The 14,944-nt window shown below is 43.2% G+C and overlaps 1 protein-coding gene across 3 annotated transcripts in view; it reads right to left on the minus strand.

The window, feature by feature from the left end:
• The window catches only part of LOC115195609 (glutamate receptor ionotropic, kainate 2), a 237,538-nt gene that overhangs the window by 14,854 nt on the left and 207,740 nt on the right, over nt 1-14,944 (minus strand). The window contains exons 16-17 of one of the 3 annotated variants that reach the window (XR_003878718.1): nt 7,725-7,852; nt 3,610-3,694 (exon numbers count right to left, since the gene is read on the minus strand). The exons of the other annotated variants lie outside the window; for them this stretch is intronic. The gene's annotated coding sequence lies outside the window, so the exon portion shown is untranslated. Of the gene's footprint in view, nt 1-3,609; nt 3,695-7,724; nt 7,853-14,944 lie in introns of those variants that run through there. 3 annotated transcript variants of the gene reach the window in all.

Consider the following 14,944-nt stretch of genomic DNA (forward strand, 5'->3'; position numbering starts at 1 on the left):
CAAGAATCCCGCTTGCCACCTCTGGAGCGCTACGCTGGAGATCCCGTATCCTGCTGGGCGTATCTCTCCCACTGTTCACTCATCTTTGAGCTGCAGCCCTCTTCATTTCCATCGGATCGCTTGAGGATAGCGTATGTGATAACGCTGATGTCTGGGAGGGCTCTTGCCTGGGCTATCGTGGTATGGGAGCAACAACCCACCGTTTACCTCAGACTGGAGGAGTTCGTGCCGGAGGTACGTAAAGTGTTTGATTCCCAGTTGTCTGGGAGAGAGGTGGCTCGTAAGCTGCTCCAACTACGTTAGGATTCCTGCAGTGGATTTTCGCACGTTGGCGGCTGAGAGTGGCTGGAACCAAGAAGCCCTGTTCGACGCGTTCCTTCATGGATTATCGGAGGTGAATTAAAGATGAGCTCACAGCCTGGGAGCTGCCCCTGGACCTCGACTCCCTCATAGCCTTGACAATCTGGATTGATGGGCGGCTAGGGGGACATAGGAGGGAAAGGGAGTCTGTTCCCTGTCGCCGACGTTCGTCCTCGATTTCCACCTCGCCTCGGGAGGAATCCCGGAAATCCCCGAAGCCCACATTTCCAATTGGATCCGAGTTCTCTCGGAGATGATTCTTCGCTGCCTAGTCTCCGCCAATCCCACCACCTGGAGACATCAGCTCGTGTGGGTAGAGTATACGCGCAACACCCTCCTTTGCTCAGCCACTGGTCTCTCGCCTTTTGAATGTTCTCTGGGATATCAGCCCTGCTCTTCCCGGAGCGGAAGAGGTCAGCTTACCCTCGGCCCAGATGTTCGTCTGCCGCTGTCGCCATACCTGGGAGAGAGCCCGGTCGGCTCTTCTCAAGACCATGTTGTGACTCCTGTGTAGATCTGAAGGATCAGGTTACAGTAGGTCCACTATACAGCACCCTCTCTCTCCCGCAGAAATGGAAGTTAAAAATCTCTTTGTTACAACAGAGAGATTTTGTAGTACTATAACATCCAAGATTGGATAATGAAGCAATATTTCTGTAATCCAAACAGTTGGAATGGTCCATTGGTTCCAATTATGTCAGATCACTTGTTGTTTTGGGATCTCATTAAGGACGGTATAACAACATAACTGTATCTCTGAATGAGAATATTTCCCAGTTGTCAGGTTTACATCCAAATGTTGTGGAACTTATAGGATTACACATGAAACTATTTGTGAGAAGATGAAATGTGATCTTGGCCTTCTAAATGAGAAAATATTTTTTCATGTAAAGTTTATCCAGTCAGTAACCACGCCCACGTGAACAGAGACATTACGCCAAACGTAATGGAACACCCTTTTCCCCCAAGTGTTTAAAAGGACCCGCTGAAGAACTCTATAGACCAGTTACGCTCAGTGCCAGCTGAATACGGTACAAATGGTTAAGAAAACTACAAGACTAAAGACCAAGCAGGCGGACAGTGTTGAACCGGATGACATGGATGGTTGACTCTATGAAACCAGAAAAACGTGGAGCGTGGCTGCACGTTGAAATGGTAGGAATTTAAATCTCTAGAGACCAGTACATTGCCGGGTTGCTATGGGCGTGTTTAAATGGTTCTAGCTCTACATTAGACCAGTGTGACCGACAGCGTGAGCTGAAAGGTATGGAATGATTAGAAACTCTGAAACTCTCTCTCTCGAAGAAGAAGACTACACACATTCAGTCTGCAGCTGTTTAAGTACTTTAGTCTAGTAAACTCGACCAAAGACGAGAAGATAAAGAACAATTTACTCTCACCACCATAGATACCTCTATTCTAACGAACAGAGCCCGCTGAACAATGCGGGGTAGACCTATGGAGGATCCACTCTGACACACACTCCAAAACCTACTACAACTGCAAAGGGCATGGTGACCTCTGGTGGACAACCAGAGACTTTCTGTTGAATTACTCCCCGTAGATGGATCAACTGTTTTCAACAGAGAGACAGCAAAGACATACACATGTAAATATGTACATTGCAATTATTTTGAATGAGTGACCATTCATGTGCTAAGTATTTGCATTTCCATGAGCATAGTTATCAGCTGTATGTACGATAGTGGAAGACCTTGGTCTCTCCCTTTCCCTCTCTTTTGAATCCGCCATTTTGTGTAACAAGCCGTCATATTGGTTGAGTCCACTAGGGACCTTTCATTGCATAGTGTTAGTAACCAATAACTATACCATGTGTAAGCTATCTTGTTTGTGTGTTTATGTCATTCTGTGTGATTATTTAGTTAGTAAATAAATAATTAAGCCAATTTGTATATCGCTGATTCATCATTTATGCTAGGGTTCTTTGCAGGGGTTTTGCGACATTCAGAATGAGACTTAAGGTAAATAAGAATTAATTGACTGATGTAAAAAATATTTATATCTTTAGTTTAGTCAGGAGATAGTAACTCGTTAAATAAACGTTCCCGTGGTGTCCCAGATTACTACTTAACTAATTGTTATATGATTAATTTAATAGTGTAATAATTGAATGTGGTATGTAATTATTGTATAAAATAACAGTCAAACACATTGATGATAGTCAAGACACCACAACCACCTCCAGGAATCGATGACAGGCGGACCACCACAGGACCCCGGCTCCCCGTTATCATCTCAGGCAGAGGGTATGGCTGTCCACTTGGGATCTGCCCCTCCGGGTAGAGTTTAATCGGCCCTTTAATCGGCCCTTTAGAGTTTAATCGGCCCCCGTTTAATCGGCCCTTTCCCCATCTCCAAGATTCTTAGCTTCTCTGCTGTTCTTCTGTTGCCCCGTACCCTCCGTATACATCCCACTTTTCATGTGTCTAGGATTAAACCTATTTCTCACAGCCTTTTGTCTCCCATTTCCCTATATCCCTGAGCCCACTAGGTGAATAATCTGTTGATGTGCCTTTGAGCAAGGGACTTAACTGCTCATGTATGTCACTCTGGAAAAGAGCATCTGCTAAACAACAAATGTAAAATGTAGGTGGGTGGCCCACAACCAAATCTTGCTAAGGTCCCCTAAAAGGAAAGAGGTGCCCCTGTGTGTAATTCATAAATAACTTAGCTATTGAAATGCAAGCAACAGGTGATGAGACCAGTAACAGAAAGTATTACAATACAAAAACACAATATTTCCCGCAAGTCAACCATACCAAGATGATTGTAATACAGTCATCAGTACCGTTCATATTTTTAACCTACTGGACCTCCTTAGTACAAACAAACAAGAACATTAAACAAATATTATTCTTTATTTTAAATGATGATGTAATGGTGAATGAATCACATTGTTAAATGTGGTAGCTGCAAGCTGTCTGTGTTTGCACCCCTCTCAGTCCAATCACCAAAGACAGCTATAGTAGAGTGAGTGAGATTACAAGAGAAAAGGGTGTGGGGACTAGGTGGAGGTTCAAATCTGCTGGAGAGTTACACTCCTATAGCTTATCAACCAGTTAGTTATTAGAATTAGGTACACTAGATAAGGGTTGGACAAAACCTACAAGACGGTAACTCTCCAGGAGAGACCTGTATCAGATCAAGCTGGATCTTGTGTTGAGTCTGTTGGTTCCATATCGATCTGGTCATCCTCAACGTGGTACTCCAGCCCTCAGGGGCCTGATTGGTGTCACACTTTTTCCACTACCCCAGCTAACACACCTGATTAAACTAATTGCATTCCGAGGAATAGAGCCCTCTAGAGAATCACCTGAAAAACATAAATGATGTCACAATTACTTTGTTTGTAAACGGTAGCATCATTGAAACTTTTTAAAAACCAAGCAATGCTCTCATATCTAACCTACATGCTTATGGTCGGCAAAGAAAGCAAACAGGTACACGTAACAGACATCCATTGAAGTATAGTCAATGTGTTCACAGAGTTGGATCATGTCCACATACGGTAGGTAGCCTGGGAGAGGCGAGGTGAGGAATAGGGTTGAATGGCGGGAACCCAGTTACCGAGATTTACAACCCAAAACCACTCCCTTTCTCCGGGATAAGTAACTGTGAGAAACCGGTATATTATAATAAATTATTTATATGAACAGCATGACGTGAAATGGAACTGTTAAATTATATGCAATGTCTAAATCTGTATTCTCTACGGCCTTCTCTCTGGTCACCGCATTATGAATCATCAACGCTCAGGGTGGGGGCCGACAGCCCATCTCAGTTTGTGGACCTATGATCTCATCACTGTATTGTGAAAGGTAGACCTACATTTGTTGCAGCATAGCCTATGCTAATGTCCAGTTGAAGTCGGAAGTTTACATACAACTTAGCCAAATACATATAAAATCAGTTTTTCACAATTCCTGACATTTAATCCTAGTAAACATTCCCTGTTTTAGGTCAGGTCACCACTTTATTTTAATAATGTGAAATGTCAGAATAATAGTATAGAGAATGATTTATTTCAGCTTTTATTTCTGTCATCACATTCCCCGTGGGTCAGCAGTTTACATACATTCAATTAGTATTTGGTAGCATTGCCTTTAAAATGTTTAACTTGAGTCAAATATTTTGGGTAGCCTTCCACAAGCTTCCCACAATAAGTTGGGTGAATTTTGGCCCATTCCTCCTGACAGAGCTGGTGTAACTGAGTCAGGTTTGTAGGCCTCCTTGCTCGCACACGCTTTTTCAGTTCTGCCCACATATTTTCTATGGGATTGAGGTCAGGGCTATACGATGGCCTCTCCAATACCTTGACTTTGTTGTCCTTAAGCCATTTTGCCACAACATTGGAAGTATGCTTGGCGTCATTGTCCATTTGGAACACCCATTTGCGACCAAGCTTTAACTTCCTGACTGATGTCTTCAATATATCCAGATCATTTTATTTCCTCATGATGCCATCTATTTTGTGAAGTGCACCATTCTCTCCTGCAACAAAGCATCCCCACAACATGATGCTGCCACCCCCGTGCTTCACGGTTGGGATGGTGTTCTTCAGCTTGCAAGCCTCCCTCTTTTTCTTCCAAACATAACTTTATGGCGTAACAGTTCTATTTTTGTTTCATCAGACCAGAGGACATTTCTTCAAAAAGTACAATCTTTGTCCTCATGTGCAGTTGCAAACCGTAGTCTGTCTTTTTTATGGCGGGTTTGGAGCAGTGGCTTCTTCCATGCTGAGCGGCCTTTCAGGTTATGTCGATATAGGACTCGTTTTACTGTGGCTATAGATACTTTTGTACCTGTTTCCTGCATCATCTTCACAAGGTCCTTTGCTGTTGTTCTGGGATTGATTTGCACTTTTCGCACCAAAGTACGTTCATCTCTAGGAGACAGAATGCGTCTCCTTCCTGAGCATTATGACGGCTGCGTGGTCCCATGGAGTTTATATTTGCGTACCATTGTTTGTACAGATGAACGTGGTACCTTCAGGTATTTGGAAATTGCTCCCAAAGATGAACCAAACTTGTGGAGGTCTACAATTTGTTTTGTGAGGTCTCGGCTGATTTCTTTTGATTTTCACATGATGTCAAGCAAAGAGGCACTGAGTTTGAAGGTAGGCCTTGAAATACATCCACAGGTACACCTCAAATTGACTCAAAGTATCAGAAGCGTCTAAAGCCATGACATCATTTTCTGGAATTTCCCAAGCTGTTTAACCTGTTAGGGTATTTACACGGCCGGATAAAAAACGTACCCGATTTAATCTGGTTACTACTCCTACCCAGTAACTAGAATATGCATACAATTATTGGCTTTGGATAGAAAACACCCTAAAGTTTTTAAAACTGTTTGAATGGTGTCTGTGAGTATAACAGAACTCATATGGCAGGCAAAAACCTGAGAAGATTCTGAACAGGAAGTGGCCTGTCTGACAAGATCTTGTTCTTCTTGTCTCTGTTTATTGAAGACTGAGGATCTTTGCTGTAACGTGACACTTCCTACGGCTCCCATAGGCTCTCAGAGCCCGGGAAAAAGCTGAATGATGTCATTCCAGCCCCAGGCTGAAACACATGTGCACTTTTGGCAAGTGGTCGATAAGAGGATAATGGGCTTAGGCGCGTGCACGAGTCGATCCCGTGCTTTATTTTCTGTCGTCTATTTACCTAAACGCAGATTCGCAGTCAGAATATTATCGCTTTTTTACGAGAAAAATGGCATAAAAATGTATTTTAAACAGCGGTTGACATGCTTCGAAGTACGGTAATGGAATATGTAGAATTCTTTTGTCACGAAATGCGCCGTGCTCGTAACCCTTATTTACCATTCGGATAGTGTCTTGAACGCACGAACAAAACGCCGCTGTTTGAACATAACTATGGATTATTTGGGACCAAACCAACATTTGTTATTGAAGTAGAAGTCCTGGGAGTGCATTCTGACGAAGAACACCAAAGGTAATCAAACTTTTCTAATAGTAAATCGGAGTTTGGTGAAGGCTAAACTTGGTGGGTGTCTAAATAGCTAGCCCTGTGATGCCGGGCTATCTACTTAGAATTTTGCTAAATGTGCTTTCACCAAAAAGCTATTTTAAAATCGGACATATCGAGTGCATAGAGGAGTTCTGTATCTATAATTCTTAAAATAATTGTTATGCTTTTTGTGAACGTTTATCGTGAGTAATTTAGTAAATTGTTAGTAAATTCGCCGGAAGTTTGCGGGGGGTATGCTAGTTCTGAACGTCACATGCTAATGTAAAAAGCTGGTTTTTGATATAAATATGAACTTGATTGAACAAAACATGCATGTATTGTATAACATAATGTCCTAGGTGTGTCATCTGATGAAGATCATCAAAGGTTAGTGCTGCATTTAGCTGTCTTCTGGGTTTTTGTGACATTATATGCTAGCTTGAAAAATGGGTGTCTGATTATTTCTGGCTGGGTACTCTGCTGACATAATCTAATGTTTTGCTTTCGTTGTAAAGCCTTTTAGAAATCGGACAGTGTGGTTAGATTAATGAGAGTCTTGTCTTTAAAATGCTGTAAAATAGTCATATGTTTGAGAAATTGAAGTAATAGCATTTCTAAGGTATTTGAATAACGCGCCACAGGATTCCACTGGCTGTTACGTAGGTGGGACGATTTGGTGCCACCTTCCCTAAGCACAGTGAACTTAGTGTATGTAAACATCTGACCCACTGGAATTGTGAGACGATATTATAAGTGAAATAATCTGTCTGTAAACAATTGTTGGAAAAATTACTTGTGTCATGCACAAAGTAGATGTCCTAACTGACTTGCCAAAACTATAGTTTGTTAACAAGAAATATGTGGAGTGGTTGAAAAATTAGTTTTAATGACTCCAACCTAAGTGTATGTAAACTTCCGACTTCAACTGTACATAGACTATAAGGGCACAAGGTGAGACCCAGATGCAGACACGGGAGGCGAATGTAAACTCTTATTCACTTTTTTGGTGCCCACTCCTGAAAGAGAGGTTTCATTAGACTCCATTGAACAACAAGGCAGGCCGGTCCAGTATATTACCCTCCAGCAGTCTCTAATAATGGTCACATTGTTTGACCATACACTACTGTTATACAGTCTGCTACATTAGCTTGTAACACTGTTCACTACATTAGCCTAACTGATAATAACAAAGGGGATGAAGTCTACATCATCGCATATTACAGTACACTCCCATTGACTTCCATTAGCCCGCTGTGTGCGTGTGTGTCAGTGGGCATGGCCGGTCTGTGGGTGTTCTTACACCAGCTCAGTTTGTCCACCCACATCCACACACACCCTCCTAGTAACAGTCTTACTGCAGGAGTAGCGTACCTCTCATTGTTGGTGATCCTATTCCTCTCCTTCTCCTGCGATTGGTCAAAGATAGACTACATCTCCTCCATGTAGCCAGGGGTGTAGTGGGTCACCACCTCCAGAACCTTCTCAAAGCGGGTTTGAACCTGGGGGTGTCACATTGGTGGGAGATGTACACATTATTACACACACACACCCACATACATAGATAAAGGCAGGTTTCCAGTAGAAATTGAGTAGAAATATTGAGAAAAGGGTAAATGTACAAAAAAAACGTTATTCTGTACTTACTTGTATTGGGGTTGTACTGTATTTTCAAATGTGTTGATAGATAAAAAGTGGATATTGATATCCTTGATCTAGAAAACTATTACAAAAAACTTCATATCAGATCTAGACTGCGAGAAACAAATAGAGCTTTCTAATACCAATGTTAATTAGCTAGTTATTCATCTCTTCAAGTACTTTTAAAAATAGGAAATCAACTCGGCTGTTGACAACTAACATTAGGCAACTAGCTAGGAATCGTAGCTAAGACCTGAATGTCTCTCAGGTGGATAACGATAACTAGCTAGGTCAAAGCAATGTATAATCATAAATAGCTAGCTAGCTGGCTAAATAACTGGCTAGTTAGCTAATGTCATAACTTTTAGGACCTAGACGTGTTTGCTGACAGGAAAAACTATTATTGGCTACTAGCAGGAGGAATGTAAAGCTAACTAGCAAGCCTGTAGCTAGTTGATAACGCTGTGGCATTGCCAAAGCAGAGACCGAAGGTCGCCAGTCTGTAGCTAGCCAGGGCCGGTTTCCCGATAGCGATGGAATTTAGACTTAAGAGTGTTTTAACAATGCATCTTTCCTACAACGGCCGAAGATGTAACATGCATTTTCCAAAACACCATGCAGAGAGAATGTTCGCTAAGTGCGTCATTGAGGTCTGTGTCCATTCTGATAGGATCAAAAGAAAGGAAGCACTGCTCACAGATCACCATTCTCCCTCTAACCTTAGTGGCAATCAGCAGTTGCTACAAACATTTTTGGACTTATAAATGAATGATATGCACCCATTGATTCTTGAAGAATATAACTTATAGATGCGGTAGCTGTCTTACCCTATCAGAACCCAACATATGTAAACAAACACTATATAGACTCAAAATATGGTTAAAACTATAATTTTGTTATCATGGATAACTTGCATCCATAGAAAGGTTACATTTCTCCAGCCAGTTTATTAGGTACATCTAAACTCAGCAAAAAAGAAAAGCTCTCACTGTCAACTGCGTTTATTTTCAGCAAACATAAGATGTGTAAATATTTATATGAACATAAGATTCAACAACTGAGAGCTGCATTAAGTACTGCAGTGCATCTCCTCCTCATGGACTGCACCAGATTTGCCAGTTCTTGCTGTGAGATGTTACCCCACTCTTCCACCAAGGCAACTGCAAGTTCCTGGACATTTCTGGGGGGAATGGCCCTAGCCCTCACCCTCCAATCCAACATGTCCCAGATGTGCTCAATGGGATTGAGATCCGAGGCTCTTCGCTGGCCATGGCAGAACACTGACATTCCTGTCTTGCAGGAAATCACGCACAGAACAAGCAGTCTGGCTGGTGGCATTGTCATGCTGGAGGGTCATATCAGGATGAGCCTGCAGGAAGGGTACCAAATGATGGAGGAGGATGTCTTCCCTGTAATGCACAGCGTTGAGATTGCCTGAAATGACTACAAGCTCAGTCTGATGATGCTGTGACACACCACCCCAGACCCAGACCATGACGGACCCTCCACCTCCAAATCGATCCCGCTCCAGAGTACAGGCCTCAGTGTAACGCTCATTCCTTCAACGATAAATGCGAATCCGACCATCACCCCTGGTGAGACAAAACCGCGACTCATCAGTGAAGAGCACTTTTTGCAAGTTCTGTCTGGTCCAGCGACGGTGAGTTTGTGCCCATAGGCGATGTTGTTGCCGGTGATGTCTGGTGAGGACCTGCCTTAAAACAGGCCTACAAGCTCTCAGTCCAGCCTCTCTCAGCCTATTGCGGACAGTCTGAGCACTGATAGAGGGATTGTGCGTTCCTGGGGTAACTCGGGCAGTTGTTGTTGCCATCCTGTACCTGTCCTGCAGGTGTGATGTTCGGATGTACTGATCCTGTGCAGGTGTTGTTACACATGGTCTGCCACTGTGAGGACGATCAGTTGTCCGTTCTGTCTCCTTGTATCGCTGTCTTCGGCATCTCACAGTACGGACATTGCAATTTATTGCCCTGGCCACATCTGAAGTCCTCATACATCCTTGCAGCATGCCTAAGGCACGTTCACGCAGATGAGCAGGGATCCTGGGCATCTTTCTTTTGGTGTTTTTCAGAGTCAGTAGAAAGGCCTCTTTAGTGTCCTAAGTTTTCATAACTGTGACCTTAATTGCCTACAGTCTGTAAGCTGTTAATTTCTTAACGACCGTTCCACAGGTGCATGTTGATTAATTGTTTATGGTTCATTGAACAAGCATGGGAAACAGTGTTTAAACGTTTTACAATAAAGATCGGTGAAGTTATTTGGATTTATACGAATTATCTTTGAAAGACAGGGTCCTGAAAAAGAGGCGTTGCTTTTTTTGCTGAGTTTAGTTCAGGTTTGAATTCTTTGGGGCATGGATTCTACAAGGTGTGGCATTCAAACATTGCTCAATTGGTATCAAGGGACCTAACGCGTGCCAGGAAAACATTCCCCACACCATTACACCACCTCCATCAGCCTGTACTGTTGATACCAGGCAGGATGGGGCAATGGATTCATGCTTCTTACACCACAATCCTAATTGCCTTCAGCATGACGCAACAGGAACCGGGATTTGTTGGACCTGGCAATGTTTTTCTACTCATCAATTGTCCAGTGTTGGTGATTGCAGGCCCACTGGAGCCGCTTCTTCTGGTTTTTAGCTGATAGGAGTGTAACCTGGTGTGGTTGTCTGCTGCAATAGCCCATAAGTGACTAGGACCAACGAGTTTTGCGTTCCGAGATGCCGTTCTGCACCACTGTTCTACTGTGCCATTATTTGCCTGTTTTTGGCCCGCCTCTTAGCTTGCACAATTCTTGCCATTCGACCTGTCATGCACAAAGTAGAAGTCCTAACTGACATGCCAAAACTATAGTTTGTTAACAAGAAATTTGTGGTTGAAAAACAAGTTTTAATGACTCCAACCTAAGTGTATGTAAACTTCCGACTTCAGCTGTATGTAGTCAATCACAGCTTACAGACTACATGAATAAACAAACAAACATTAAGAAAAAGTAAACTCTCCTACCTAACCCTGCACTACTAAAAAAGGGACCTACTAACTTCTAACTAACTCTCCCCCAAATCCCTTTCAAACCATACCCATCCCCATCCAACCTCAATAACACTACACATCAAACTTTCCCTCTCTTCCAAATACTGGTACTTACAACAATACATCAATACATGCTTTACTGTTTCATCAAGCATACCCTCCGTACACAAACCATTTCCATGCTTGCCAACCAGATGTCAATGGCGCAACCGAGCAAACACCACCTCTTCCTTCCGAATCTAACCTTTGAATCTTGGTCCGCCAACATTTCTTTGGAGGGTATATAAATGCCAGCCCTTGGGCTTGCTCTCCCACCTCTTCTGCCACACATCTATCATAACGGCTCTAATCTTACATTTGGCCTCACTTACCTCTCCCCGTCATACTGTCTGAACCAACTTGACCGTATATCAGGATTTGCCAACTGCCGGCCCACAGGTGGTGTAGTTTTGTTGTTGTATAGTCTGTATATCGTTGTATTTTCAATTAGTGTGACTGTCCTTGTCTATCAGTGTATCAGTGTTTTGTTATGATATTGAGAAAATTGTTCATGGGAAAGTTAGGTACTCTGGTAAATGTATTCCTTTTATGTAAATGTAGGCATTAACTAGCTATGTAATTGTAAGACCTTTTTACAGTTGGTCTAGTGTCTGTAGCTTAAACTGTTAAAGATCTGTACTATTTAGAAAACCAACCATTGACAGCCATGTTGTTTTATGCTATTTCGCAGTGGTGGAAAAGGTACCCTATTGTCATACTTAAAAGTAAAGATACATTAAAAGAAAATTACTCAAGTAAAAGTGAAAGTCACCCAGTAAAATACTACTTGAATAAAAGTCTAAAAGTATTTGTTTTGAAATATACTTAAGTATCAAAAGTAAATGTAATTGGTAAAATATACTTAAATATCAAAAGTAAAAGTATAAAAAAATTACAATTCCTTATATTAAGCAAACCAGATGGCACTATTCTTGTTTTTTTTAATTTATGTATAGCCAGGGGCACACTCCAACACTCAGATATCATTTACAAATGAAGCATGTGTGCTTGGTGAGTCCGTCAGATGAGATGCAATAGGGTTGACCAGGGATGTTCTCTTGAGAAGTGTGTGAATTGGACCATTTTCCAAGTTGTCAAAAATATAAATGGTAAAATAAAGTACACATACTCAAAAAAACTACTGGCTCCGGAAGAAATGGCAGCTGTTTACGGGCGCCTAACCAATTGTGCTATTATGTGTTTTTTCTCGTTATTTGTAACGTATTTTGTACATAATGTTTCTGTCACCGTATCTTACGGCAAAAAATAGCTTCTGGATATCAGGACAGCGATCACTCACCTCGGATTAGTCAAAGATGTTTTCTTCAACAAGCAGGACGCACAGGATGTACTTCAGTCACCCGACAAGGCCAATATCCCCATCATTGGCAGGAGAAAGTAACGCAGGTATAGAAGACACAGGGCGGGGTGCCCTGTAAGGATCTGCCGATGGCGTGTGGGAAATCTGCCTTTACCATCAATATTACTTGCCAAAGTACAATCATTGGACTATAAATTAGACGAGGTACGATCACGAATATCCTACCAACGGGACATTAAAAACTGTAATATTTTATGTTTCACCGAATCGTGGCTGAATGACGACATGGATAGCATTCAGCTGGCGGGATATACGCAGCACCGGCTAGGTAGAACAGCACACTCCGGTAAGACGAGGGGGGGCGGTCTGTGTATATTTGCAAACAACAGCTAGTGCACGAAATCTAAGGAAGTGTCTAGATTTTGCTCGCCTGAAGTGCAGTATCTTATGATAAGCTGTAGACCACACTATTTGCCAAGAGAGTTTCATTTATATTTTTTTGTGGCTGTTTATTTACCACCACAGATGGATGCTGGCACTAAGACCGCACTCAGTCAGCTGTATAAGGAAATAAGCAAACAGGAAACGGCAGAACTAGACTTTAATGCAGGAAAACTGAAATCAGTCTTACCTAATTTCTATCAGCATGTTAAATGTGCAACAAGAGGAAAAAAAAACTTTACACCACCTTTACACCACACACAGAGATGCATATAAAGCTCTCCCTCCCCCTCATTTGGCAAATCTGACCCTAATTCTATCCTCTTGATTCCTGCTTACAAGCAACAACTAAAGCAGGAAGCACCAGTGACACGGCCAATAAAGAAGTGGTCAGATGACGCAGATGCTAAACTACAGGACTGTTTTGCTAGCACAGGGATTCCTCCGATGGCATTGAGGAGTACACCCCATCAGTCACTGGCTTCATCAATAAGTGCATAAGTGACTGCATGTACATACCCCAACCAGTAGCCATGGATTACAGGCAACATCCGCACTGAGCTAAAGGGGTGAGCTGCCGCCTTCAAGGAGCGGGACTCTAACCCGGACGCTTACAAGAAATCCCGCTACGCCCTCAGATGAACCATCAAACAAGCAAAGTGCCAATACAGGACTAAGATTGAATCATACTACATCGGCTCCGACGCTCATCGGTTATGGCAAGGCCTGCAAACTATTACAGACTACAAAGGGAAGCACAGCCGTGAGCTGCCCAGTGACACGAGTCTACCAGACGAGCTGAATCACTTCTATGCTCGCTTCAAGGTAACCAACACTGAGGCATGCAAGAGATCATCAGCTGTTCTGGACGACTGTGTGATCATGCTCTCCGAAGCCGACGTGAGTAAAACCTTTAAACAAGTCAACATTCACAAGGCCGCTGGGCCAGACGGATTACCAGGACGGGTGCTCCAGGCATGTGCTGACCAACTGGCAGGTGTCGTCACTGACATTTTCAACATGTCTGTAATACCAACATGTTTCAAGCAGACCACCATAGTCCCTACGCCCAAGAACACTAAGGTAACCTGCCTAAATTACTACAGAACCGTAGCACTCACGTCCGTAGCCATGAAGTGCTTTGAAAGGCTGGTCATGACTCACATTAACACCATTATCCCAGAAACCCTAGACCCACTCCAATTTGCATACCGCTCAAACAGATCCACAGATGATGCTATCTCTATTTCCCACCTGGACAAAAGGAACACCTAGGTGAGAATGCTATTCACTGACTACAGCTCAGTGTTCAACACCATCGTGCCCTCAAAGCTCATCACTAAGCTAAGGATACTGGGACTAAACACCTCCCTCTGCAACTGGAATCCTGGACTTCCTGACGGGCCGCCACCAGCTGGTAAGGGTAGGTAACAACACATCTGCCACGCTGATCCTTAACACAACAGTGGTAGGCCTGATCACTGACAACAATGACACAGCCTATAGGGAGGAGGTCAGAGACTTGGCTGGGTGGTGCCAGAATAACAACCTATCCCTCAACTTAATCAGGCCAAAGGAGATGATTGTGGACTACAGGAAAAGGAGGACCGAGCATGCTCCCATTCTCATCGACGGGGCTGTAGTGGAGCAAGTTGAGCGCTTCAAGTTCCTTGGTGTTCACATCACCAACAAACTAGAATGGTCCAAACACACCAAGACAATCGTGAAGGGGGCACGACAAAGCATGTTCCCCCTCAGGAAACTAAAAAGATTTGTCATGGGTCCTCAGATCCTCAAAAGGTTCTACAGCTGCAACATCGAGAGCATCCTGACTGGTTGCATCACTGCCTGGTACGGCAACTGCTCAGCCTCCGACAGCAAGGCACTACAGAGGGTAGTGTGTACGGCCCAGTACATCACTGGGGCCAAGCTTCCTGCCATCCAGGACCTCTATACCAGGCGGTGTCAGAGGAAGGCCCAAAAATGTTCAAAGACTCCAGCCACCCCAGTCATAGACTGTTCTGTTCTCTGTGCTACCGCATGGCAAGAGGTACCGGAGCGCCAAGTCTAGGACCAAAAGGCTTCTCAACAGCTTTTAC

Source organism: Salmo trutta, chromosome 1 (genome assembly GCF_901001165.1).
Source record: "Salmo trutta chromosome 1, fSalTru1.1, whole genome shotgun sequence".
NCBI classification, from domain to species: domain Eukaryota; kingdom Metazoa; phylum Chordata; class Actinopteri; order Salmoniformes; family Salmonidae; genus Salmo; species Salmo trutta.